Below are 25988 nucleotides of genomic sequence, written 5' to 3'. Positions count from 1 at the left end.
GTGGTGCTGCGCACTAATCCAAAATTTATGCCAAAGGTCCCAACGGATTTCCATCTTAATGAACCCATAGGTTTGAAAACTTTCTTCCCAAATCCGCAAACAGCTGCAGAAAGGGCCTTGCATTCCCTAGACATCAAAAGATGTCTGAAGTTTTACTTACAGCGGACAGCACCACTGCGCAAATCGGACCAGCTCCTGGTAGCATATGGCAAACCACGTCAAGGCCATTCAGTATCAAAGCCAACCATAGCTCGCTGGATCTCGGCTGCAATTTGTTTATGCCATGACCAAGCTGGAAGACCATTGCAAGCGGCCCCAAGAGCACACTCTACGAGAGCAATCTCTTCATCTACAGCTCTTTTTGCCGGTGCGCCTCTTCATTAGATCTGTAAAGCGGCAACATGGTCCAGCTGCCATACGTTTACCAGACACTACTGTTTGGAAGCTGCAAGTGATGCGGATGGATCAGTGGGACAAGCTGTTCTACGTAATCTTTTCAAATAAGGTGAGCCTCTGTTCTCCCTCCTCCGCTATGCTTTTATAAGACGCTTTTTTCCATACTATATGTGGCTTGAAATTGTTTTAAATATGTTGAAGCACACATGTATTTCTCTATGGTTATACTGTTTCATAATGTATATGTCTATGATACAAAGTGGCGTCTTATGAGCATAAGGTTATGTACTGCTATCTACTCTGATTCAGGCATGTGAATCTATGAAAGACACCCCAAATACTGGAGAAGAAAAATAGTTACTTACCTGTAATCTGTGGTTCTCCAGTATTGGTGTCTTTCATAGATTCACATGCAACCCGCCCACCTCCCCTCAGAGACTTTTAGGCTATTATGTATTGCTTCACTCCTGTGCGAGAAAATCTGACAGCCTGAGCCTCTGAGGAGAACATTCTGGTGGGTGCTGTCGCCTGATTGGCTACAGTTTGGACTGGATATAATGACAGTGATAGTCATAGCTGTGGAAGTTTTTTCCCTTGTAGCTTAGGCTACTTTAATTCCTGGTTCAGGTTACCAGGGTTTTTTGGTTGTTATATGCATAATTATTGCTTTTTTATGTACCGTGGGACTCCCACTCCGACGACGGGGAATGATTCAGGCATGTGAATCTATGAAAGACACCAATACTGGAGAACCACAGATTACAGGTAAGTAACTATTGTTCATCTCCAACCTGCAACCCCACAAGCATTATCTGCGGTTCGCAGTGGGCCAGAAGCATTTTCAGTTTGCAGTGCTCCCTTTGGCCTTACCAATGCCCCTCGCGTGTTCACAAAAGTGATGGCATTGTTCGCAGTGCACCTTCTGAGGCTGCGTATACAAGTCTTTCCCTACCTTGGTGACTGGCTGTTTAAGGCAGGCTTGCCCAAGGCATAAATAAATCACCTCCAGACAACGGTGAGCCTTTAACATTGTTGGGATTCTCAACATGCTGAAGTCACACCTTACTCCGCAGATGATCCTGTTCATCTCAGATATCCTTGACATGGTGCAGTTTTGTGCCTTCCCCCTGGAGAGTCCAGAAAATGATGGCTATGATTCTGTTTCAGCCTCTGCCCTGGATCTCAGTGAGGATAGAGTTGAGGCTCTTGGACTATTGCCCTTCTGCATTCTGCTAGTCCATCATGCCCGATTTCATTCTGAGTTTGTAGGAGACTGCAGAAGATCTGCATTGGTGGCTGCTAGACCTTGATTGGGCCAGTGGCAGACAACTCTCCTTACCCCACCAAGAGCTTATGGTGGTCACGTATGCATCACTACAGGGCTGGGGAGGCCATATGGTAGAGTGGGAGATCAGAGGACTCTGTTCTCCGGCAGAAACCAGCTTCCATATCAGTTTATTACAGCGCAGGTGTTCAGTACTCTGACAATAACACCATTGTGTGGTACTGAAATAGACAGGGAGGAGTGGGGTCTTGGGTCCTGTACCATGTCATTTCTCTGGTCGTGAAGCACCTGGTGGGATCTCTTAGCGCCAGGGTGATTGCACTTAGTCGCCAACTCCTCGCCGATCACAAATGGCAGTTACTTCTGCAGGTGGCCCATGGCATTTCCCAGTAATGGGGAGAACAAAGGCTTGATCTTTTTGCAACCATTGAAAACATGTAATGTCTGCATGTTTGAGGGCTAGAGTTCCCAAGAAGTCTCTCTTTTCTGAGATACATTTCGCCTACAATGGAGCTTGGGACTCCTGTATGTCTTCCTGAATTTACCCATCCTGGCTCGAGTTATAAAGAAAATCATGACCTACCATGCACAAGTCATCTTAGTGGCTCCAGATTGGGCCTGGAGGGTGTGGTATCTAGAACATATGGGTATGAGAATCTGTCCTCTGGTCGAGCTACTGCTTTGAGAGGATCTCATTTTGGAGAAACGGGGCTGGATTCTGCATCTAGGCCTTCACAATCTCCACCTAATTGTTTGGAGATTGAGCGGTGGACTAGTTTCCTTCAGTCCACCGAAGGTTGTTGGTGTTAATCTGGCAGCCCATCTATGAAATTATTGTACGCCGAGTGCTGATAAAAGTTTTTGGCTTGGTGTAACACCCTCTAGATTGAGCTACTGCAAGCTAAGCTGTCTGAAGTATTGTTGTTTGGTTTGTTGGTGGCCCAGCAAGGACATGAAGTAGGCACTGTTAAAGGCTATTTGCAGTTCTTTTGGCTTTTTTTAAGGTTGCTGGATCGGCCTTCTTTGTTTAAATCACCTGTTATGATGAGGTATCTTAAAGGTTTACAACATATGTTTCTGCAGAACCCCATTGTGCTGCCACTGTGGGACTTGAATTTGAGATTCACATTTTTTATGTCCACCCAATTTGAGCCAGAGGTTGTCCACTACGTCTCTTGACCCTGAAAACGTTCTTTTGGTTACAATAACATTAGCTCATTGCGTGAGTGAGCTGCAGGCATTCTCGGTCCAGCTGCCTTACTCCAAAAATTTCCCAGACTAACTAGTGTTGACAACTCAAGCTGCTTTTCTGCTGTAAGTGTTAATAGATTTCCATGTTGGGCAAACAATTGCCCTTCTGACTTTCTCACCCGTTGAAAAAGGAGGAGAAACTCCATTGTTTGGACCTCAAGAGAGCCCTCAGTTTCTATATTGATTGCAGTGACCATCAGTTGGACAATCAGTTTTTTGTGTGCTTCGCTGGAACAAAGAAAGGCAAAGAAGTGCAGAAAAGAACCATCTAAAGGTGGATAGTCATATGCATTAAAACTGCTACATGCTAGCTACGAACCTACCACCGAAGGATTAGAGGCTCATTCCACTATAACCACAGCTGCTTCTTGTGTGCTAGCCCACAGAGTGCACGTCCTGGATATCTGTCAGGCTGCTACACGGACATCCATGCACATGGTCACGAAGCACAATTGCCTTGACAATCTGATCTGTCTGTCGTAAATATCCAAAAGTCAGGCTCCATTTTGCCCTTGTTAAGCTATCCTGTCTTTCTGTAGCCCATATGCCGAAAGTTATTATCTTTCACAAAACTTGTGAGAGTGCCAAATCATCCAAACAATGACTTTGCTAACACCTAAGGTGACATGAGTCTACTGCAAGTTTCCTAATATCTACATTTCAAGTTCGGACAGTGAATCAGCAAAATAAACATTGAGTACTCGATTCATGAAGGTACCTTGCTTGTACTCAAGTTACGAGTGTGGAATCTTCACACTGGGCATGTTGTCTCCACCCTTGGGGTTGAATGTTCGCACTACAGAGTGCGCAGTACGGAGACTTTGCACTTAGAACTTTACTACTTGTAAATCACCTTCGTGAATCAGGCTCATAGTCTGAATTTACGTTTTTTTAGTTATACTGGGTTATATCGCTTCTTAGATTGATGTGAAAGTTCCTGATGTAAGGTAAAAGTCAGTGATCAGCCCCTGTAGCACGCCAAATTTAAGTTATTCAATATCACCAATAAAGTAGGAATACTATAGGAGTGCTCCTCTATTCCAATATAAGTAAAAGTCAGTGATCAACCCTATGAATTGACCACTGAGGCAAACTGGTCATAGCCTCAGATTATTGCATGAGGTTGATGGAGCAGGTAGTGCAAAATTTTGTATACCTCCTCTATTTTTGCATAAAAATACTAATTATATAATCTATTAATTATAATATTATTAAACGAGTTTTGCATGTTTACTAATCAACATTATTAATACTAAAATATACATGGGATTTGCTAATTGCATTGCTAAATAACTCTTTTAACTAAAATCTGTACGCATATTAACAATAGTATATGTGGTAATAGAATATTGCATGATATATGTTGCTTTGTGATGTTTGCGTTCCTGATTGGATCGAAAAGGTGAATATAATTGCTTTAACTATCACTATATGCTAGATAAATACAAGCACATAGAAGGCTTAGCAAGGGGTTAACATTAGGATCACCAATTCCATGAATTAATTATTCTTTTGTGTTTGTCTCGCTTAAGTTAGCGTTTGGGCCTAAATCCAAGATGGCCGCTGACACCACACGCCGAAGTGGCCACAGTCTCATGAGGCGCGGAGTGAGCTGAGCATGTGCAAGAAATCTCCTAAACCTCGTAGCGACCTTTGCACAGACTGTCCCTGGTCAAGGATGGCAAATGGGACTTTCGCCAAGAAAGGGGAACAATCAACCTTAAAGTAAACCGGAACAATCCGACCCTTGGGCTAACAAGTGACATCACCACCCGAACTGTAGAGAAAAACTGGGAATAAGAATCGGACGATCCCAACCAGCCAATCACCACCGTTCTTTGCCTAAAAATTGTATCATGTTAACCTGGCTTTTATTATTAAAATGAGGGGCGGTTTTGAGAAATTTAAGAGAGAATGATGAATCTAGAACCGAGACCTAGACCAACACAGTTTGAAGCATTGACAGAATGGGAAGATGAGATGCATGACAGAGAAAGACAGAGAAATGGCGGAAGGTATAAGTACATGTTTGGTAGATCATATGGACAGGAGAATCGTGATGATATGATGAGGAGATGGCGAAGTGCAAATATGGCTGATGGTTTGTTCCCTGTGAGACATACTGAAGAAGTTAGCAGTAGAAAATGTATAGAAAAGAGAAATAATATTGAAATTATATCAAAAGGATATGGTGTGCATGAATCGGAGGATGATGTTCTTGACGACATGTTTTATAAAAATCCACCCCCTTATCTGTCAGATTCCACCTTATTGACAAAAAGTGCCCCAATGAGAGAGACTCCACAAAATATAAAATTTGAATCAGTATTACAAGAGACAGGAAGTAACAATCCTTTTAAAGAATTACGGCAAACACAACATGGCAAAATGGGTAATGAAAATTCAGCTGAACCAGCGAAAACCACTTTAGAATTAACTGAAAAGATTAGGGAATTAACTAAAAATGTGGAAGCCGTAACTGTTCCTGTAACCATAGGACCTGTAATGCCTATTTTTGATAAACAGAAGGATAGTGAGCATTGTCTGACGATTCCTTATAACAGTAATAAACAAACAGAGAGGCCAGAAAAGAATATAGACAAGAACCCATGGAGACAAACAACAAGTATTTCAGAACAAAGTACACCTAAAAATCTGACAGTAAATCAGAGTTTAGTGGATAGAATAATAATGACGACGGAATCAGGTCCAGGATCACCAGAGAGATTAGCACAACAAAACACTGAGAAAGATAGTGTAGGGCCTACTTCAGGAGAATTAAGTGAATGGCTAAGGAGTTTGCAGCAGAAAGATGAAGAATCCAAATCTATAGATGTGGCCAAGCTGAAGATTGTTTTGGAAGAATTAATAGTAGGGATTATACCCACGGAAAAGTTAAAATCTTATCACGATGAAGAATTACTATTTTTATGTAAAAGTATAACCTGGAGAGCAAGAAATCTACATGAAAGACTAGAAGAAGTGGCAAATGAAATGGGTATAAGGGTAAAAGCTTTACAAAAATCATACAGAGTAGATTTTTCTGAAAAAGATATTGAAAATCTGAATACCGCAGGAAGAACGACTCAGATCAAAGACATAATCATTTTGTTAAGAAAATGGGGAGATGTAGATAAATGGAAGAGTAGGTGGTTCAGAAAAGGAGATGATGCCTCGGACAAAACGTTTGCAGCTTTCCCCGTAAGAGAAAAGGAAAAGGTAGTAACAGAATGTCCCATGAGAGATATTCCAGGAGGAGGATATGTACACGTCCCTTGGACTAGACAAGATATTTTGTAATTCACCAATAATTTACCTCGACTACGCGAAAAGCCAGTCGAGTGGTATAGGCAAGTGGATAGATTCGTAAAATTATCAAAAGTTTTATGGATAGATTTAAATAGTCTTTTTGACATAATAGTACCAGCAGATTTATGGTCAGAATGCAAGATTATGATAAATTGGCCTACACAAGAATACCCTAAGGACCCAAAAACGGGGGGCCCTGACCCCGAAGTGATGAAAAAATATGAACAAGTAATTACCTTTTTGAAAAACAAAGTACCTCCCAAGGAGACTGATTGGGTAAAAATTGACAGGACTCATCAGGAAGCTAAGGAATCAGTACACGCTTATTATGAGAGGTTGATCCTCGCCTTTAAGCAGTTCAGTGGCGATGAGAATTTGAGTGAAAAGGATTTAAGTCACTTTGTATACCGATTTGTGTATGGGCTGCGTCCAGAGATAAGTGAAATGATTAAACAGCTTACAGTGGACTGGAAAAATAAGAAAATGGATGAAGTACTGAGACATGCAAAATATTTTAGTGATGAAATTGAAGCTAAACAGCGTAAGTTAAAAGAAAAAGCTATGTGGGCACAGGTCAAGGTGGCAGAAAGACAGGAAGCTCAATTGATTGAACAGGCAAATGGTTCAGGTATGAAAATTAATAATGGAAAAGGAAAGGGACAATTTAATATAGAGGAAGCCAAAATGAAGTGGCCATGTCATAATTGCGTAAGAATAGGGCATTGGAAATCCGAGTGTATATTTCCCCCAAGTACTAATGGTGATAATGCATCATTTAATTCGCAGGTGCAGAAAGAGGTGAGTTGTCCACCACAGCGATAGCAGCAGGTTGTTTCCCAACAGAATCAGGTGCCAAAACCGCCTTATCCACAGAGCGTAAATCCTCAGAAATGCAGTAATGAGACCGGATTCTACAATGAAGAACAGGTTACTAAGCTGCCGCGCGCTAGTGCTGTTTCGCAGTATTGGCTACAACGCGATGAGAGTGAGTCAGAAGAAAGTTATTGACGGTACCGAGGGGAGGAAGAAGAGTGCGTACTTGGCGCAACTCTAGAAGTAGACCAGACAGGTCCATTTGTGGATGGAAAGATAAATGATTAAAATATTACTTTCCTAATAGATACTGGTGCTACTCGATCCACAGTTAGGTCAGCTGATGTTAAAAACCTTCCTCTCTCGGACGAAACAATCCAAGTAGTTTGAGTATCCAACAGACAGATTAAAACGTATCTTACTGAACCAGTAAAGGGTAACATAGGGAAATTTTCTGAAATGCACCACTTTGTCGTGTGTGATTCAAGCCCTGTAAATTTGCTAGGAAGAGATTTGTTGTGCAAAATGAATTGCACCATATTTTGCACTCCTGATGGTATAGCATTTGAGACCCCTGACGAAGATGTACTGTATAAAATGACTATGGCTAATATGTAAACCGAAATTACTGAAGCATTTGCTGTATTTAACCCTGAAGAGCTACCAAAAGATCTGAAAAAGACAGTAAAGGCAGAAGTCTGGGATTTCACAGGAGAAGATGTGGGATTAATGAAAAATGTAGACCCTGTAAAAGTGACAGTAAAAGAAGGAATACGTTACCCAAATATTCCTCAGTATAAATTGACACCCGAAATAATTGAAGGAATTACTCCTATAATAGAGAAAATGAATAAACAAGGTATTTTGAGAGAAATAATGAGTAGTCCATGTAATTCAGCAATTATGGGACTGAAAATGCCTAATGGAACGTTCAGAATAGTGCAAGATTTGAGAAAAATAAACAAAATAGTTGCGTCATGTTGTCCTATTGTACCAAATCCATCAGTAATTTTGTATCAGATTCCACATGATGCAGAATGGTACACAGTGATTGACCTGTGTCATGCTTTGTTTTCCATCCCATTACATCATGACAGTCAGCAGAGATTTGCGTTCCGTTTTGCTGAACATAATTTTGGCATGGTGCCGAATTCCACAGGGGTATACAGAGAGCCCCTCAATATTTAACCAGATATTGGAAAAAGTCCGTAGAAGATCTAGAGATGTCCGAGAGCTCAGTAGTAGTCCAATATATTGACGACCTGCTTGTGGCGTCTAAAACACGAGAAGCCTGTGTAGTGGATACCATAGCATTGCTAAATCATCTAGCAGATGGAGGACTTAAAGTAGCCCCATTGAAATTGCAATTTTGTCAGAAAGAAGTACAATATTTAGGCCATAAAATTGAAAAGGGACTGAGGAAAATAACAGCAGAAAGAATCAAGATAATAAAAGGAATGAGAGCACCAATGACGCAAAGAGAAGTGAGAATGTTCCTTGGAATGGTAGGATATTGTCGTCAGTGGATAAGTAACTTTTCCCCGATTGCAAAACCCTTGGTACGTCTGACGAGAAGTGATGTAAAAGATCCCATTGAATTGAATAACGAAGAGTTAACAGCCTTTAAACAATTGAGAGACAGTTTGTGTGAGGCACCAGCACTTGGTATGCCTGATTATGAAAAAGAGTTTGAGTTATACTGCAGTGAAAGGAATGGATGTGCACTGTCTGTATTAATACAGAAACATGGGAAACTGAGAAGACCAATTGCATATTTTTCAGCTATGCTTGACCCAGTAGCTGTAGCGTTACCTGGTTGTCTGAAAGCAGTGGCTGCCACTTGTAAGAGTCTGGAACAGAGTGAAGGAATTGTGATGGGATATCCTGTGCGAGTGTTTGTAACTCATGATGTGGCAATCCTTCTAACAAGGAGCCGCACTCAGTTCATGACACATAGTCGGCTGACTAAATATGAGAAAGTCATATTAGGTGCAACAAATGTAAGCCTTGTGAGATGTCTGAATGTGAATCCTTCAACGTTATTGCTGGATGCTGAGAATGTGGAAGTCAGAGACGACGTGGATCATGACTGTTTGGATGTGCTTGAATTCTGTACCAAACCCCGTCCTGATATAAAAGATGAACCTTTGTCAGAAAGTGATTATTTGATGTGTGTGGACGTGTCATGCTTGAGAACAGACGAAGGAAATCTGAGTGCAGCATATGCAGTATGTACAGTTGCAGCAGTGATGGAAGCATCTTACCTAAAAGGAGTAAAATAAGCTCAGGTAGCCGAGCTCTTCGCATTAACAAGAGCATGTTAATTGGAAAAGAATGTGAGAGTGACTGTGATAACTGATAGTCAGTATGGCTTTGGTGTCGTGCATGACTTTGGCCAGATTTGGTCACAAAGAGGATTTTTGACTTCAAGTGGACCCCCTATAAAGAATTCTGAAGTGGTTGGAAAATTGCTTGAGGCGATACAGCTGCCTAAGCAATTGGCTGTTGTAAAGTGTGATGCACACTCCAAAACTGGAGATTATGTAGCAGTAGGGAACAGGTATGCAAACGAAATGGCTCAATATTGTGCGCGAAACCAGAATTCGGTTATCAGGGCAAAAGAGAAGGAAATGATTTCATGTCCTTTGTTGTTTACTAACATTGTGAATACCTGGGAAGAGGTGAGGCAGTTAAAGGAAGAAGCAGGAGATGAGGAAATGAGACAATGGGTCAAGGCAGGATGTGCACCAAGGGAAACGTGTGTGGGTATATCTGGATGGAAGACCAGTTATGCCTGATAACATGGTGTCAGCCATGGCCCGGATGTATCATGGACAAGCACATGTAGGAAGAGATGCCATGCTTAGACTATTTAAGCAGACATGGTACAATGCAAAATTTAGACTTGTAGCTGAGAGTCTTTGTCAACGATGCCTTACATGTCAGCAGTTCAATCCTGGAAGAAAAACAGTGGTAAGTCTAGGAACGATAGGTTGAGAAGGAGGGCCTTTCGCCAGAATGCAAATCGATTTCATTGAGATGCCTCCCTGTAACAGGTTGAGGTATGTTTTAGTGATGGTCAGATAGAGGAAAACATTTCCATAATGAAATCATGAAGCTAATTTGTGAGGCATTGAATGTACAACAGAAACTGCATTGCGCCTATCGGCCAGAGGCTTCTGGTGTGGTAGAAGAGGTAAATGGCACTATTAAAAACAGATTAGGAAAAATGTGTTTAGCCACAGGACTGAAATGGCCTGATGTCTTGCCTCTGGTACTCATGACTATTAGATCAATTCCAGATAGAAACACAGGTTTGAGTCCCCACGAAATTGTAATGGGGAGAGCAATGAGACATGTATTCATACCAGTCAACAAGTTATTGCCTATCTCTGATGACTTGGTGTTGGATTACTGTAAGGGGCTGGCTGACACCGTACATTCTGTTTCATCAGGTTGGATCGGATGCCACCACCCTTGAAAAGAAGCAAGCTCATGATCTAAGCCCAGGTGACTGGGTGAGAATTAAAGTGCACAGAAGAAGGAACTGTTTGGTCCCACGTTGGGGAAAACCACGACAAGTGATTATTACTACAACAACAGCTGTAAAGTGTGCTGGAATAAAGAACTGGATCCATGCTAGTCATACCCCGCGAATTCCAAATCCAGTAGATAACAAGGAAGGAGAGTATTTTGAAGAATCAGAATCCAGCTCTGAATCTGATACTGAAGACAATGGAACAGGACAAAACTCTGAAAGGGGGGAGTCAGAACCAAATTTGACCGTTGCCCCAGAGAAAATTCCCTTGAGAAGAAAGTTGCAGATATCAGACACCAGCTCAGACTCAGAAACGGAACAAGCACAAGTATATACTGGACAAGAGAAAAACAGTGAAGAGACAATAAAAGAGGTTCTTGATAAAGAAATTCCTGATGGAAAGTTGAGAGAAATTCCACCTGAAGTAACAGAAGCAGATGGTCAGGTGCCAGATATAGAGAGTGAGGGAAAGTGTTTGCGGAAGACCCCCAAGGAGTTGTAGGGAATTCAAACAACCAGTTAGAGGAAGGGACAGTTAGTCAGCAGGAAGATTGTGTGCAAGAAACATTAGGAGGGACAGAAGTAGGGAGAATTGAAAAAGTGGTGGAAAGAAAAACAGTTGAAGGTAAAAGTCAAGTTGAATCAGAAGACAGTGATGAAGAGGTACATGAGGGTCGAATTCTGAGGAAAAGAGCATGGAGAACTGAGAAGAATGATAAAGGAAATAAATTGAAAAGATCAGCAAAAGATGAAATTTGGCCAAACAAAATAAAGAGATTGAGATACCGATTGACACGAGTGAATTCACCTAGAGCTGAACAAGTGAATGAGGTATCTGGTCAAGAAAAGTTGAAAGACGAGGGAAAAACGACAACAGAAGAAAATAAGAAAACCAGAAGAATAAGTCGCCGGAATGGTCATATGTGGCGCTGCCTGAAATAAAAGAAGAGGCGGATAGCCAAGAAAATCCAGAGGTGACTGTATCAGAAGTGGTTGAGGAAGACAAAGAATCGGAAATCCTGAGAGTTATCTTGTCTGACATTGGAGAAGAAACGGATGTTAAGGAAGTTCTGTATCAAGATTGTGAAAGAAAAGTGAAAGACGATCAAATGCCAAACTGAAAAGACCAAAGGTGATACCAATGGAAAGACAATAAAATTACTGGAAGAGGCATAACTGATAGAACCAAGTAGGTGCTTAGAGCCCTGGGTTAGACAAAACTAGTTGTGAAGTAGAAGAGGCTAAGTCAAAACACACTGATCATTTTTCGAAATGGCAAGCACAGAGAATAGAAAAACTAAATGTGTATTTCTTAGAAGGTGGTTCAAAATGTGTTGTTGTTGTACAGGATTACTAATGCTTCTATGGAGTGCTTTGGCTTTGATGATTTCATTTAAAGTTACACTAGATACAATAGAAGGACATAGTGAGAATAAAACTGATGTAGAAAAGTTACAGAAGGTATATTCGACTAATAAAGATAGAAATTATTTACATAAAGACAGGTCTATAAACGATTTTTCTAATAATGTATTTTCCAAACTACTATATGAATATGTAAAAACAATGGATGTGAGGGATTGCTACATCTGCATGCAGTTATCTGTATCTGAGGGAGTGACCTATCATCACCTCCCAGTAACGTATGGAATAACATGTAGTGTAATGGCAAGTTTATTTTACAAAATAGGGAAATTAGAATATTACTTTTCAGATGTAGACAACATATTTTCACAAGTACCTGTAATTAACAAATTGAATAAAGTAAAACCTGCAAAGGTATTAGGTGAATTCTTCTTAGAAACTAAAGAATTAACATAGTCTATATTTAGAAATAATCTGACTTGTAGTTTAAAGAAGGAGGAGAAAGTGTTCTTGGATATGGTTGAAAGGAGATTAAAAATGCAAAAGAAAGTATCTGAGGGAAGAGAGGAAAGGACAGTCTGGGATGTTGAAAAGGAAAAGCATTTGAAAGGAGAAGCTAGTCCAACAATGGCTTTAGATTGGCCTCAGAAAGGAAAGTTGTGTATTAGAAGGAATCAAACTGCATATGATAATTATTTTATAGGTAAGTGATTGCCATGATACATATTGAATCATGGGTGGATGGGGATTTAAAGGAGGAAATGATCCAGTTTTTCCTGGATTATATTTTATATGCGGGAACAAAGCATATTATCGATTACCAGATCACTGGTTTGGCACATGTTATGTGGGCCTGGTTTTCCCAAAGATATTCCATGTGGGAAGAGGAAGCGATGGTGTACATGAGTTAGGTAGACAACTAACACGTAGAAAGAGAGAATCTTGGTCAGAAATTGCGGGAGACATTTTTGGAGCATTGATACCAGCAGTGGGAATATCTCTGAATGCACATAAAATTAGAAAATTATCAACAGTAGTGGATCGCTTGTCAACAAGCACCGCTGGAGGATTTTTATTGGTAAACACAGAAATGGTTGCCATGCGCGCCATGATAATGCAAAATCGACTTGCCCTTGATATAATTTTAGCAAAAGAGGGTGGAGTCTGTGGAATGTTGAAAGTTCAACATTGTTGTACTTATATTCCAGACGAAAGTCAAGATCTGTCATGCATTAAAAATATAACTGATTTGCATGAGGAAATTACACCTCTGGAGGTTGAAGGTGTTTGGGAAAAGGTTGGAAAGAAATTATCTTCTATTAAAGATTTTCTATTAAAATTACGTAGTACCTTTATAGGTAAAATCTTATTTCCACTAACCTGTGTAATTTTTCTAGTATTAGTTTTAAGACTAGGGTGTTTATGTTGCAAAAGAAAGAGAATACAGAAAAACTTAAAAAGAGAAACATAAAGAAAGAGAATAAAAGACGAGAAAGAGAATTTGAAGAAGTAGAATTAGAAGAAATGAAAGATAGTATGTGTAGAAAAGCGAGAGAAGAAGAAATTGGGGAAACAGAAATGTGAACTAAAATTCAATGAATTCATTTTCTTTTCATAAAAAATTTACAGAATTTTGGGTATTGTGGTGATAAAATCACCCAAGGGGGGATTGATGGAGCAGGTAGTGCAAAAGTTTGTATACCTCCTCTATTTTTGCATGAAAATAATAATTATATAATCTATTAATTATAATATTATTAAACGAGTTTTGCATGTTTACTAATCAACATTATTAATACTAAAATATACATGGGATTTGCTAATTGCATGGCTAAATAACTCTTATAACTAAAATCTGTACGCATATTAACAATAGTATATGTGGTAATAGAATATTGCATGATATATGTTGCTTTGTGATGTTTGCGTTCCTGATTGGATCGAAAAGGTGAATATAATTGCTTTAACTGTCGCTATATGCTAGATAAATACAAGCACATAGAGGGATTAGCAAGGGGTTAACATTTGGATCACCAATTCTATGAATTAATTATTCTTTTGTGTTTGTTTCGCTTAAGTTAGCGTTTGGGCCTAAATCCAAGACGGCCGCTGACACCACACGCCGAAGTGGCCACAGTCTCATGAGGCACAGAGTGAGCTGCGCATGTGCAGGAAATCTCCTAAACCTCGTAGCGACCTTTGCACAGACTGTCTCTGGTCAAGGATGGCAAATGGGACTTTCGCCAAGAAAGGGGAACAATCAACCTTACAGTAAACCGGAACAATCCAACCCTTGGGCTAACAAGTGACATCACCCCTCGAACTGTACAGAAAATCTGGGAATAAGAATCGGACGATTCCAACCAGCCAATCACCACCATTCTTTGCCTAAAAATTGTATCATGTTAACCTGGCTTTTATTATAAAAATGAGGGGTGGGTTAGAAAAAGGGGTGGCCAAATTCACTATACGTTGTGGTCTTGATACCGCAGATTCACTGGGTAGGGCGATTTCCACAACGGTGGCGCTCCATCGTCATGCCTGGTTGAGGACGTCTGTTTTTTCGGCAGATGTCCCGAATACTTTGATGGACATGCCCTTCGATGGCACTCGCCTCTTTGGTGATAAGGCGGATTCCACATTGGAGCGTTTCAAGGACTCTCGAGCCACGGCCAAGTCCTTAGGCCTTTCGGCTACAAGTACTCCTTCGGCTTCTAACTTTCGTTTCTTTCGAGGCTCCGGAAGGGGCGTACAAACACGTTCATTTCAGAATATGCCTGCATAGCAACAGTCCCAGCGCAGCCACGGACGTGGGGCTCGCAGAGTCGGGTCACAGAGCCAGCATGCAGGTCAGTCCACCAACACCCCTGCTGCCAGTGCCGCCACACCTTCCTAGTCCGGTGTTTCAGGCCCACCAGACGCCAGTGGGGAGCAGGATTTGTCATCACCTCCCCCACTGGCGCACCATCACATCAAACAGGTGGGTTCTGGAGATTGTTTGACGGGGCTACCCCCTCCCCTTCGAGGCTACCCCCCAGCCATGCCACCGCAGTTCCACCGCATGTCGGGGGATCATTTGGCACTCCTCCAGCAGGAAGTTACGGCCCTCTTGGCCAAGGGGGCCATCGAGCGCGTTCTGACGCCAGAAGTAGGTCGTGGTTGTTACTCCCACTACTTCTTCTTTCCAAAGAAGGACAAGGGTCTACGTCCCATCTTAGACCTTCGGAGCGTAAATCGCTTCCTCCGGAAGAAGTAGTTCAAAATGCTCTCTCTGGCTCAGGTCTTGTCTGCTCTCGACCCACAAGACTAGATGGTGGCACTGGACCTTCAGGACGCTTATTTTCATATTCCCGTCCTGCCGGCCCATCGGCGTTACCTGCGATTCACAGTTGGCCAGGAGCATTTTCAGTTCACCGTGCTCCCTTTGGCCTTACCAGCGCCCCTCGGGTGTTCACAAAAGTGATGGCGGTGGTCGCAGCTCATCTGCGTAGATCAGGGGTTTCAGTTTTCCGCTATCCCGACGACTGGTTGTTCAAGGCGGGCTCGCCCCACACAGTCGTCTCCCACACCCAGACTACGGCCGACCTCCTGCATTTGCTGGGGGTTTTCCATCAACGTGCCGAAGTCGCACCTGATTACCTCCCAGAAGCTTCTCTTCATCGGAGCGGTTCTGGACACTGCACAGTTTCGGGTTTATCCTGCCTAACAGCGAGTCCAGGACATTCGGGCTATGATTCTGATCTTTCAGCCCTTGTCCTGGGTTTCGGTCAAGACGACCTTGAGGCTGCTGGGACTCATGGCCTCCTGCATCCTGCTGACCAACCATGCCAGGTGGCACATGCGTGCTCTGCAGTGGGACCTGAAGTTCCAGTGGGCGCAGCATCAGGGGAACCTGTCCGACTACGTCCAGATCTCGGAGGGCAATGCACAACAATTGCAGTGGTGGCTCACGAATCAGCATTGGGTCAGTGGCATATCCCTCTCTCTTCCCCAACCAGAGCACACAGTGGTGACGGATGCATCCCTCCTGGGATGGGGCGACCACATGGGAGAGGCGGAGATCAGAGGCCTCTGGTCTCCGGCGGAGTCCCGGCTCCATATCAACTTTCTGGAGCTTTGGGCGATCCTTCTTGCACTGAAGGCATTCCTTCCCTCTGTCAGGGGGAAGGTCGTGCAGGTGTTCACGGACAACACCACCGCCATGTGATATTGCAACAGACAGGGTGGGGTGGTGTCGTGGACCCTATGTCAGGAGGCTCTACGCCTCTGGACATGGCTGCAACATCATGGCATTTCCTTAATGGTTCAACACCTGGCGGGTTCTTTGAATGCCAGGGCGGCCGAACTCAGCCGCCGGTGTCTGATGGATCACGAATGGCGGCTTCACTCGGAGGTGGTGCAAGGTCTCTTTCAACAGTGGGGAGAGCCTTGGTTAGATCTATTTGCCACAGAAGAGAACGCGCAATGTCTGCAGTTCTGCGCGTTGGAATTTTCAAGGCGGCACTCGTTCGGCGATGCTTTTCGTCGCAAGTGGAGCTGCGGTCTTTTGTACGCCTTTCCGCCTATACCTCTTCTACCCAGAGTGCTGAAGAAAATCAGGCACGATCGGGCCCAAGTCATCCTTGTGGCTCCGGACTGGGCTCGAAGAGTTTGGTATCCCGAGCTACTCAGTATGAGCCTGGATCCCCCGATCCGACTGCCTCTGTAGGTGGATCTTCTGTCGCAGCAGCAGGGGACGGTTCTCCACCCGAACCTGTCCAGCCTCCACCTACATGCGTGGAGATTGAGCGGCAACAGGCGATTCCATTTGACTTGCCTCCCGAAGTCTGTGATATCATTTTGGCAGCCAGGCGTCCCTCCACTAAATCGGTATACGCCTGCAGGTGGAACAAATTTGTGGCATGATGGACAGCCAAGACTGTGGACCCCATTTCTGGCCCTCTTTCTGAGGTCCTTTTGTTCCTTCTTTCTCTGGCCCAGCAGGGCTCTGCTCTGGGCACTATCAAGGGCTACCTGTCGGCCATTTCAGCCTTTCTGAGGCTTCCGGATCAGCCTTCTCTTTTCAAGTCCCCTGTTGTACAGAGATTCTTAAAAGGCATTACGCATATGTTCCCTCCTGTTCCTTTCTTAATGCCTCCTTGGGACTTGAATCTTGTTGTGACTTATCTCATGTGTGCTCCCTTTGAGCCGCTTCACAATTGTCCTTTACGTCTTTTGACTTTGAAAACTGCCTTCCTGGTGGCTATCACCTCTGCCAGGAGAGTGAGTGAGCTTCAGGCGCTTTCTTGTAAGCCTCCTTTGCTGTCACTTTATCCGGACAAGGTTGTGCTTCGTACTCGTCCTTCCTGCTTGCCAAAGGTTGTCACTGCCTTCCACATAAGGCAGACTATCACCATGCCCACTTTCTTTCCGCCTCCGCACCCTTCCAGAGAGGAAGAGAAGTTCCACCGTCTGGACCCAAAACGTGCGCTCTCCTTTTACCTGAATTGCACACAAGCATTCTGGGTGGATGACCAGCTCTTTGTTGGCTAGGCAGGCGCCAAGAAAGGCCGGGCTGTTTACAAGAGGACTATCTCCCGCTTGGTCGTCTTGTGTATCAAGGCCTGTTATTCTGTGGCTTAAAAGGAACCTCCGGTGGGGCTGCGTGCCCATTCTACCAGGGCGACAGCAGCTACTACTGCATTGGGACGCGGTGTTCCCCTGCAGGACGTCAGACTGCCACGTGGGCTTTGCTGCACACTTTTACAAAGCATTATTGCCTTGACAGTCCGGTCCGGAGAGACGGCTTCTTTGGTCGTTATGTTCGTGACTTTCTGGTGTAATCTTGTTTGCAGACCCACCACTTGCTGGGCTATCTATTCTAGGGTAAGGAATCTATCACTAACATGTCTCTTTCAGATGCACAAGTTACTACTTGTGTAACGATATATCTGTAAGAGACATTAGTTAGTGATAGATTCCTTACCACCCCACCCATCCTCCCCGTTCTGCGAACTGATTTCTAGGGTCAAGGTCATCCTTTCGGGCCCTAGTTTCTATGCACCAGTGGTCAGTGTCTTACATGGCTCTGCGTTCCTGTCACGGAAAGTTGTGTACAGAACTGACGTCAGTGCGCGTGGGCGCGTCCAAGTAGCTCCAGTGACGTCATCTCGGCGAATACGACGCCAGCAACGCACGCAGAGCCATACGACGACGCCTATTGACGCGCAGGGGTACTGCAGACGAAAGCTTAACGGATCCAGTCTGACGCCTGGGGATATTCTAAGGTAAGGAATCTATCACTAACTAATGTCTCTTACAGCTATATTGTTTTCACAAATAGTAACTTGTGCACTCCACCTACAATAATACATTTAATATAGTTATCTCCAACTAGGAAACTGCTACAGAGTTCATTTTTAGAATATTTATAAACAGCTCAATTCATTGGTAAATGCTGATTTGTAATAAATATTTGGGAAAAGGTACCTTTAGAAAATGGTTTTTCTGTAGTAGGGGATCTCTGTGTATAGTCATAATCTATGAATAGTCCCGCCCATGTGCGGGGACCCCGGAGCAATCAAAATATCTCTTAAGCTGTCCTGCATTTGCAAACCTGCAAAGACACTTAAGAGACAGACAAAATAATACAGCCTAATAACAATATGGCTGCACTGGCCAGCACTTCATCTGAAGTGAACACAAAAGCCAAAATAAAGTTTAAATGTCATTTTTTATTCACATCTGACATGTTCCTTTATTGTATCACACTCCCTTCACCAAAATCCCTTTAAACAATAGAGAGGAAGGGGTGGACAGACAAGCCCTATAGGCTGTCATTATGTGTCTGCTAAAAGGATACCGTGCCTTTAAGGAACTCTCCAGAGACCCCCGGTATCCCAGGATGCACAGCCAAAGCAAGTTACTTTCAGTTCTTTTTTCCAGCTCCTGCTAGCAGGACCCGGGAGCATTGAACTCTACACTTTTGGGTGGATTTTTTGGACTAAAATTGGTTTTTTGAAGATAAAAGTTTGTTCATTCGACGTCTAGAGCCTTTCTCTGCTGCATCCTGTAGTTTAGTGCAGTTTGACCCACTCTATTTTAATAACATGGCTTTATTTGATAAATGCCCTGAGTGTGGGAGGAAACTGGCCAAGACGGACCCACATGATGTCTGTATTCTCTGCTTATCATCTTCACATGTCCCTGCTACATGTGACATCTGCAAGACCTTCTCCAAGAGGACCCTGAGGGACAGAGAGAAGATTTGCCTTCAGGGACAGGAGAAGCAGAGGACAGGTGGGACTTCTGGGCATGGAGGATCTCCTTCCCCATCCTCTGCCCATCCTTCAGCCACTGGAGGGACCTCCGGGCAGAAAAAGGAGCAGAAATGACGCCTACCGGCTGGAAGATCCCATTCGACGTCGAGGACGACGACGTCGGCGGTGAGAGGTACAGCACCGGTGTGTTCGCCGTCGATCCAGGGCTCTGGATCTCGGCGTCTTCGACGTCGAGAGAGGGGCCGGCTAGACCTGGGACTAGGTCGCCGTCGAAGACTTCACGGTCGAAGTCGACACACCATCGACGTCGCACTGCGCCCCGCAGCCAGCGCCGCTCGCCGTCGAGGCGAACCCGCTCGCCTCCTTCGCCGTCGACTCATAGATCGACGTCGACGACATAGACGCCGAGACACCGGCGAAGGCCGTCGAGGCGGAGGAGATCGCCGTCGAGGCGGAGGAGATCGCCGTCGAGGCGCAGGAGATCGCCGTCGAGGCGACCTCGCTCACCGTCGACGTCGAGAGGATCGCCGTCGAGACGAAGGCGCTCGACGTCGAGGAAAGACGGGGGACGCCGTTCGACGTCGAGGGGACGCCGTTGGCGTTCAACGGCGAGGAGAAGCCATACGAGGTCGACGCGCAGTTCGACGTCGAGGACGAGATCACCTGGTAACACGTCTTCAGTGATTACGATATCCAGTCGTGGATCTAGGAGAGGAGGACACTCTCCCTCTTTCACTTCAGCCTCTTCACGGGGAAGACCCGCAAAGAAGAGAAAGGTGGGCGGAAGTCCGGACAGAGCTAGGCCGGGTTCTCCTGCAAGGGGTGATTGACGGAGAGAGTCTCCAATGGAACCTCTGCCTGAACCGCAGCCTCTCCCTCAGCCGCGGCCTCAGAAGCCTCCTACGCCTCCTCCTCCGCCTCCTCCTCCTCCTCCTCCTCCTCCTCCTCCTCCACCGGCCCCCCGGCCCCCAGTGGCGCCTCCTAAGCAACCTACGCCACCTCCGCTACCACCGCCTCCGGTGCCACAGCTCCCGCCTTCTCCTCGGCTACCAGTGGTTCCTAAGACCCCACGCAGACTGAGATCACGCTCTCTCGCCGGAGGTCACGGAGCAGACACAGATCGTCCACTCACACAAGGCATGGACGACGGAGGTATAGATCTCGATCTAGAGGCACGAGGTATACTGACTCTTCTGGCACTGGATGGCTTTCCCCCACGTTATCGGAAACGTCGCCTACTAGAATCTCGCCAGTGGATGATATTGCCACTTTCCAAGATGTACTGGTGAGAGGGGCGGCAAAATTGGGGATCTCAGTGACAGTACCAGTTCCCCCTACCTCTGTGATATTCGAGACATTACACAAGGCGCATCTGTCACGCCCCCTCCTCCCTCTGGTTCCAGGTCTGGAGGAACCAGCCATGGAGGTCTTCTCGACACCAGCCGTGGTGAAGTCTGCTCCCTCAAGGTTGCAGAAGAAGTACAGGGCCCCTGATTCGGACCCGGCGTTCCTCAGGGTGGACCCTACCCCGGACTCTGTCATTGTGGCTGCGGCTAGGAAACAACATTCCACGACGCCCTCGTCAACAGCTCCTCCGGATAAGGAGAGTCGCAAGATGGACTCCTTGGGGAGGAGGATGTGCTCTACGTCGGCCACGACTATGAAGGCTGCTAGCGCCTCCGCTCTGCTAGGTTGCTATGATCGATCATTATGGGACTCCCTGCAACAGTTTGCTGACTCCCTGCCTAGGGATAAACGGGAAGACTTCCAGGAGGTGTTGAATGGAGGCATGATGGTCTCCAACCAGATCATCAGTGCAGTGGGGGATGTGTCATTGCTGGCGGCCCATGGGTACTGTCATGGAGTACACATGAGGAGCCATTCCTGGCTGAGACTTACCTCTCTAAAGCCTGAAGCGCAGCAAAAGATTGCTAACTTACCTTTCTCTGGCACGACGTTGTTCGGGTCTCATGCGGATGACGAAATGGCCCGCATGAAGGCCGAAGCAGAAACCCTGAAGGCCGTAGGGTTGGAAAAACCCAAGGAACAGAAGAGATCATTCCGTTCCTATGGCAGGCGTTATTCTAAACAACGCGGCCATGGGCGTCAGTCTGGTCAACAACAGCACCAGCAACAACAACAGTTCCCGAGGCAGTCCTTTCAAAAGCGCCAGAGGGGCAGAGGACAGCATCAATCCTCGTCGGGGAACAAAGGCCCGGCCGGGTCGAAGCCCTGAAAGGTTACTTCCCCCTCATCCGTTACCCGCTCCGGTGGGGGAAGTATTCAATACTACCTGGCAGAGTGGAGAACAATAACTCAGGACAAGTGGGTGCTGAATATTGTTTGCAATGGGTACAGTCTTCGTTTCACCAGCCCGCCTCCACAGATCCCACCAGTGCGCTCTCCCTACATGGTGCGAGAACTCCAGTGGGAGGCGGACATTCTGTTAAAAAAGAAGGCGATAGAGACTGTTCCTTTGAGGCAAAAAGGAAAAGGTGGCCAGGAACCTAACGATCACGGAAACCCATCTGCCGGACTCAAGGTTCTTTCTCGTCAGAAAAAAGGACAAGAACGAGTTCAGGCCTATTCTAGATCTGTGTCAAGCAAACAAGTGGATCCGCAGAGAAAAGTTCCGTATGTTGTCCCTGCATCAGATTTACCCTCAGTTGCATCGAGGAGACTGGCTGTGCGCCATAGATCTGCAGGACGCTTACTTTCATGTGCCGATCGCACAAAAGCATCGCAATTTCCTGAGGTTTCTGGTAGGCAACAACCATTACCAGTATACAGTACTCCCGTTTGGTCTGAAGTCTGCACCAAGGACGTTCTCCAAGTGCATGGCAGTGGTGGCGGCACACTTGCGGAAGAACAAAGTGTTTGTGTATCCATACCTGGACGATTGGCTGATCAAAGCTTCCACGTACCAGGAAGCCCAGTGTCATTTCAACAGGACAGCTGCCTTGCTTCATCGCCTGGGACTGCACATCAACATGACGAAGTCAGTGCCGATCCCTATGCAGTGTCTCCAGTACTTGGGGGGCCTCAGTCAATACTTTGAACGCAAGCGTGTGTCCTTCGGAGGAGAGACGCTTATCTATCTGTTGGAATGCCCTGCACCTCCTCTCAGCCCACTCTCCAGCAGTGAGGACGGTGTCCTCTTTACTGGGGTCGATGGCTTCCTGCATCTTTCTCACCCCCAATGCACGTCTGCATATTAGGCCTCTGCAGGAATGTCTGGAGGATCAATGGGACCAGAGGCGGGGGCGTTGGGAGGACAAGATTCATCTGTCCCAACACGCTCTACAGTCTCTGAAATGGTGGTGCTCCTCAGAGAATGTCTGCAAGGGGACTCCCTTTCACAAGGATATTCCGGTCCAGACCATAGTGACCGATGCGTCTCTCCAGGGCTGGGGAGCGCATTCGGGCCCTCTTCAGATTCAGGGGATATGGTCACAGACGGAGATGGCTTACCACATCAACTTTTTGGAACTCAGAGCAGTACACTTGGCCCTGAAGGCGTTCCATCCCTCCTTCAAGACGAACTCCCTGCTAGTCCAGACGGACAATACTACTACCATGTATTACCTCAACAAGCAGGGGGGCTCCCGTTCACGCACGCTGGCTCGGGAGGCACAGACGATCTGGAATTGGCTGGTGGCCAGGAACCTAACGATCACGGCAACCCATCTGCCGGGAGTGCAGAATGCCCAAGCCGATGCGCTCAGCAGGCTCGCTCAAGAAAATCACGAGTGGGTGCTAAACGACGACGTGCTAAGAGACGTCTTCGCAGAGTGGGGCACTCCGGATATCGATCTGTTCGCTACGGCAGAAAACAGCAAATGCCGCGACTTCGCGTCCAGGTACTACCAACCAGGGACGCTGGGGAATGCACTATGGATCAGCTGGTCGAACAGCTTTCTCTACGCCTTTCCACCCATTCCCCTGATTCCGGCGGTGCTGATCAAGCTGTCGCAATCCAGAGCCAGGATGATCCTGATTGCTCCGGAGTGGCCGAGGCAATGGTGGTTCACCGACCTTCTTCACCGGTCTGTTCTACCACACCGGCGCCTGCCGTGTCGGCCGGACCTTCTCACGAAATTCGGAGGACAGATGGTTCACCCCAATCTCTCGTCCTTGAGTTTGGCAGCATGGCTCCTGAGCTAGTACAGTATGGACACTTGAACCTCCCTCAGGACTGTATGGAGATCTTGAAAGAGGCGAAGAGACCGTCTACGAGGACTTCTTACGCCTATAAGTGGAAGAGATTCTGCTTATGGTGCACGGCAAAGGACATTGACCCTACATCCTGTAAAGAAGATGCTATTCTGCCTTATCTGCTGCAGTTAGCTCAATCTGGGCTTAACTTTCAGTCTATTAAAGTTCATCTCGCAGCTTTGACTGCGTATAGAAAGGGCCCTTCCCAAACCTCATTTTTTCAAATCCCTGTGAGGGTTTGCGTAAGGTGTTTCCCCCTGTTAGACGACCTTCTCCACCATGGGAATTGAACGTGGTGTTGTCCAGATTAATGAGGGAGCCTTTTGAGCCTATTCATAAGGCTTCTTTGCAGCATTTGTCCTGGAAGGCTGCCTTCCTTGTGGCCATTACATCGGCCAGGAGAGTAAATGAGATTCAGGCTCTGTGTTGTCAAGAGCCGTATACTGTATTCCATGCTTCTAAAGTGGTAATGTGTACTCATCCTAAGTTTTTACCTAAAGTGATATCTGATTTCCATGTAAATCAAATGATAACTTTGCATACATTTTTTCAGCATCCCTCCTCTCCGGCGGAGAGGTCTCTGCATTCACTAGATGTGCGTGGAGTGTTGAAATTCTATCTAGATAAGACAAAAGACATCCGCAGGTCGGATCAACTGTTTGTAAATTATGGTTCGGTAAGAACTGGTCTAGCTACCTCAAAACAGTCCATCTCCAGATGGATTGTGTCCTGTATTCAGCTCTGTTATCAGAAAGCTAATAAGACGTTAGGGGGTAAGCCTACAGCGCATTTGACTAGGGGCAAAGCAGCGACTACAGCTTTGCTTAGGAATGTTCCAATCGCTGACATTTGTAAGGCTGCCACCTGGAAGTCGGTCCATACGTTTACAAAGCATTACTGCCTGGACTCTGATGCTAGGGCAGATGCGCAGGTTGGACAGGCTTCGCTGAGGAATTTGTTTGCACAGTAATTTGTTGGTGTTCGGTTTTTACTCCACCGCTGTTTATTGGTTGGGATGGGCTTGCCATTCTATTCATAGATTATGACTATACACAGAGATCCCCTACTACAGAAGGAGTAGTTTCTTACCTGTAACTCCAGTTCTGTAGTAGGGGTATCTCTGTTATAGTCATAAGCGACCCTCCCTCCTCCCCGGTGGAGTAAACTGACAGTATCAGGCCTGTTATACACCTTCAAAAAGAACTGAAAGTAACTTGCTTTGGCTGTGCATCCTGGGATACCGGGGGTCTCTGGAGAGTTCCTTAAAGGCACGGTATCCTTTTAGCAGACACATAATGACAGCCTATAGGGCTTGTCTGTCCACCCCTTCCTCTGTATTGTTTAAAGGGATTTTGGTGAAGGGAGTGTGATACAATAAAGGAACATGTCAGATGTGAATAAAAAATGACATTTAAACTTTATTTTGGCTTTTGTGTTCACTTCAGATGAAGTGCTGGCCAGTGCAGCCATATTGTTATTAGGCTGTATTATTTTGTCTGTCTCTTGAGTGTCTTTGCAGGTTTGCAAATGCAGGACAGCTTAAGAGATATTTTGATTGCTCCGGGGTCCCCGCACATGGGCGGGACTATTCATAGATTATGACTATAACAGAGATACCCCTACTACAGAACTGGAGTTACAGGTAAGAAACTACTCCTTCCTGCCTAAAGTCTATAGCATTGTTTCCCAAACTTAGGGTCAAGACCCGCTGGTGAGTCGCAAGCCTATTATTATTTTACGGCCCGCTAACATCCAAGCAATAAATAAAGATGCCTTTAGATTCGGTAGTTATCTTGTCACGTTTGCTGTGTGTCAAAGACAGAGGTCAAAAGTCGGACTGTGACTTCTGAGAAATTGCAGCTTTTTTAACATGGGGATTGGTGTGTACAAACTTCTCTCACTTTGCGGTCAGAGTAAGAAAAGTAAAATTAATAATCTGACAATCTTGCTGGGGTATAGGTTGTGTGAAAGGAAAGGTCGTAGAATGTGATTTTGCTTTTGACACTCAAAGAAATGTAAATATCTGTAAATGAACTGAATGCATTTAGGGAAGCAAAAATGAAGCACATTTTAAAAAAATGTTAAAGTGCGATGGAAACAAAGATTTTAATAGTGTCAAAACAAATCAATATGCTTACCTTGGTGAAGTACTATTAAATATTCACTGAAACCCGATTTCCACACTTTATCCTTTAAGTGCAGTATAGTTTTATCAGTAAAAGTGTATACCTGTGTAAATTTAGTGGCCATTTCAATGGGAAATGTGCTGTCTGTAAATGACAGCGAGTTACCACATAATGATTTTATTACATAAAAAAATCGCCCGCCTCCTGTCCATTAAAGCCAGGTGGGTCGTGAAAGCTTGTCTAAAAATTGGGTCGTGGTTCTAAAAAGTTTGAAAATAACTGCTCTAGAGACCCGTTTGCACCAGTTATAACTTTCACCCAGTAGATGAATAGCTTCCTTAACGTGGTGTGAACTTTCCCCTGGAGCTAAGACATAGGCCTTTGGTGTGGGGAGGTGTTCTGTTTATCTGGAAAGGTGACCATCTGAGTAG

The 25988-nt window shown here is 45.2% G+C and overlaps 1 protein-coding gene across 1 annotated transcript in view; it reads left to right on the top strand.

Annotated features, from left to right (window-relative positions):
- PSMA8 (proteasome 20S subunit alpha 8) overlaps window positions 1-25988 on the top strand; it is a 491044-nt gene that overhangs the window by 443281 nt on the left and 21775 nt on the right. The gene's annotated exons all lie outside the window — the stretch shown is intronic.

This window comes from Triturus cristatus, chromosome 5_1 (genome assembly GCF_964204655.1).
Source record: "Triturus cristatus chromosome 5_1, aTriCri1.1, whole genome shotgun sequence".
NCBI classification, from domain to species: Eukaryota; Metazoa; Chordata; class Amphibia; order Caudata; family Salamandridae; genus Triturus; species Triturus cristatus.
This window is presented reverse-complemented; position numbering and strand designations above follow the sequence as displayed.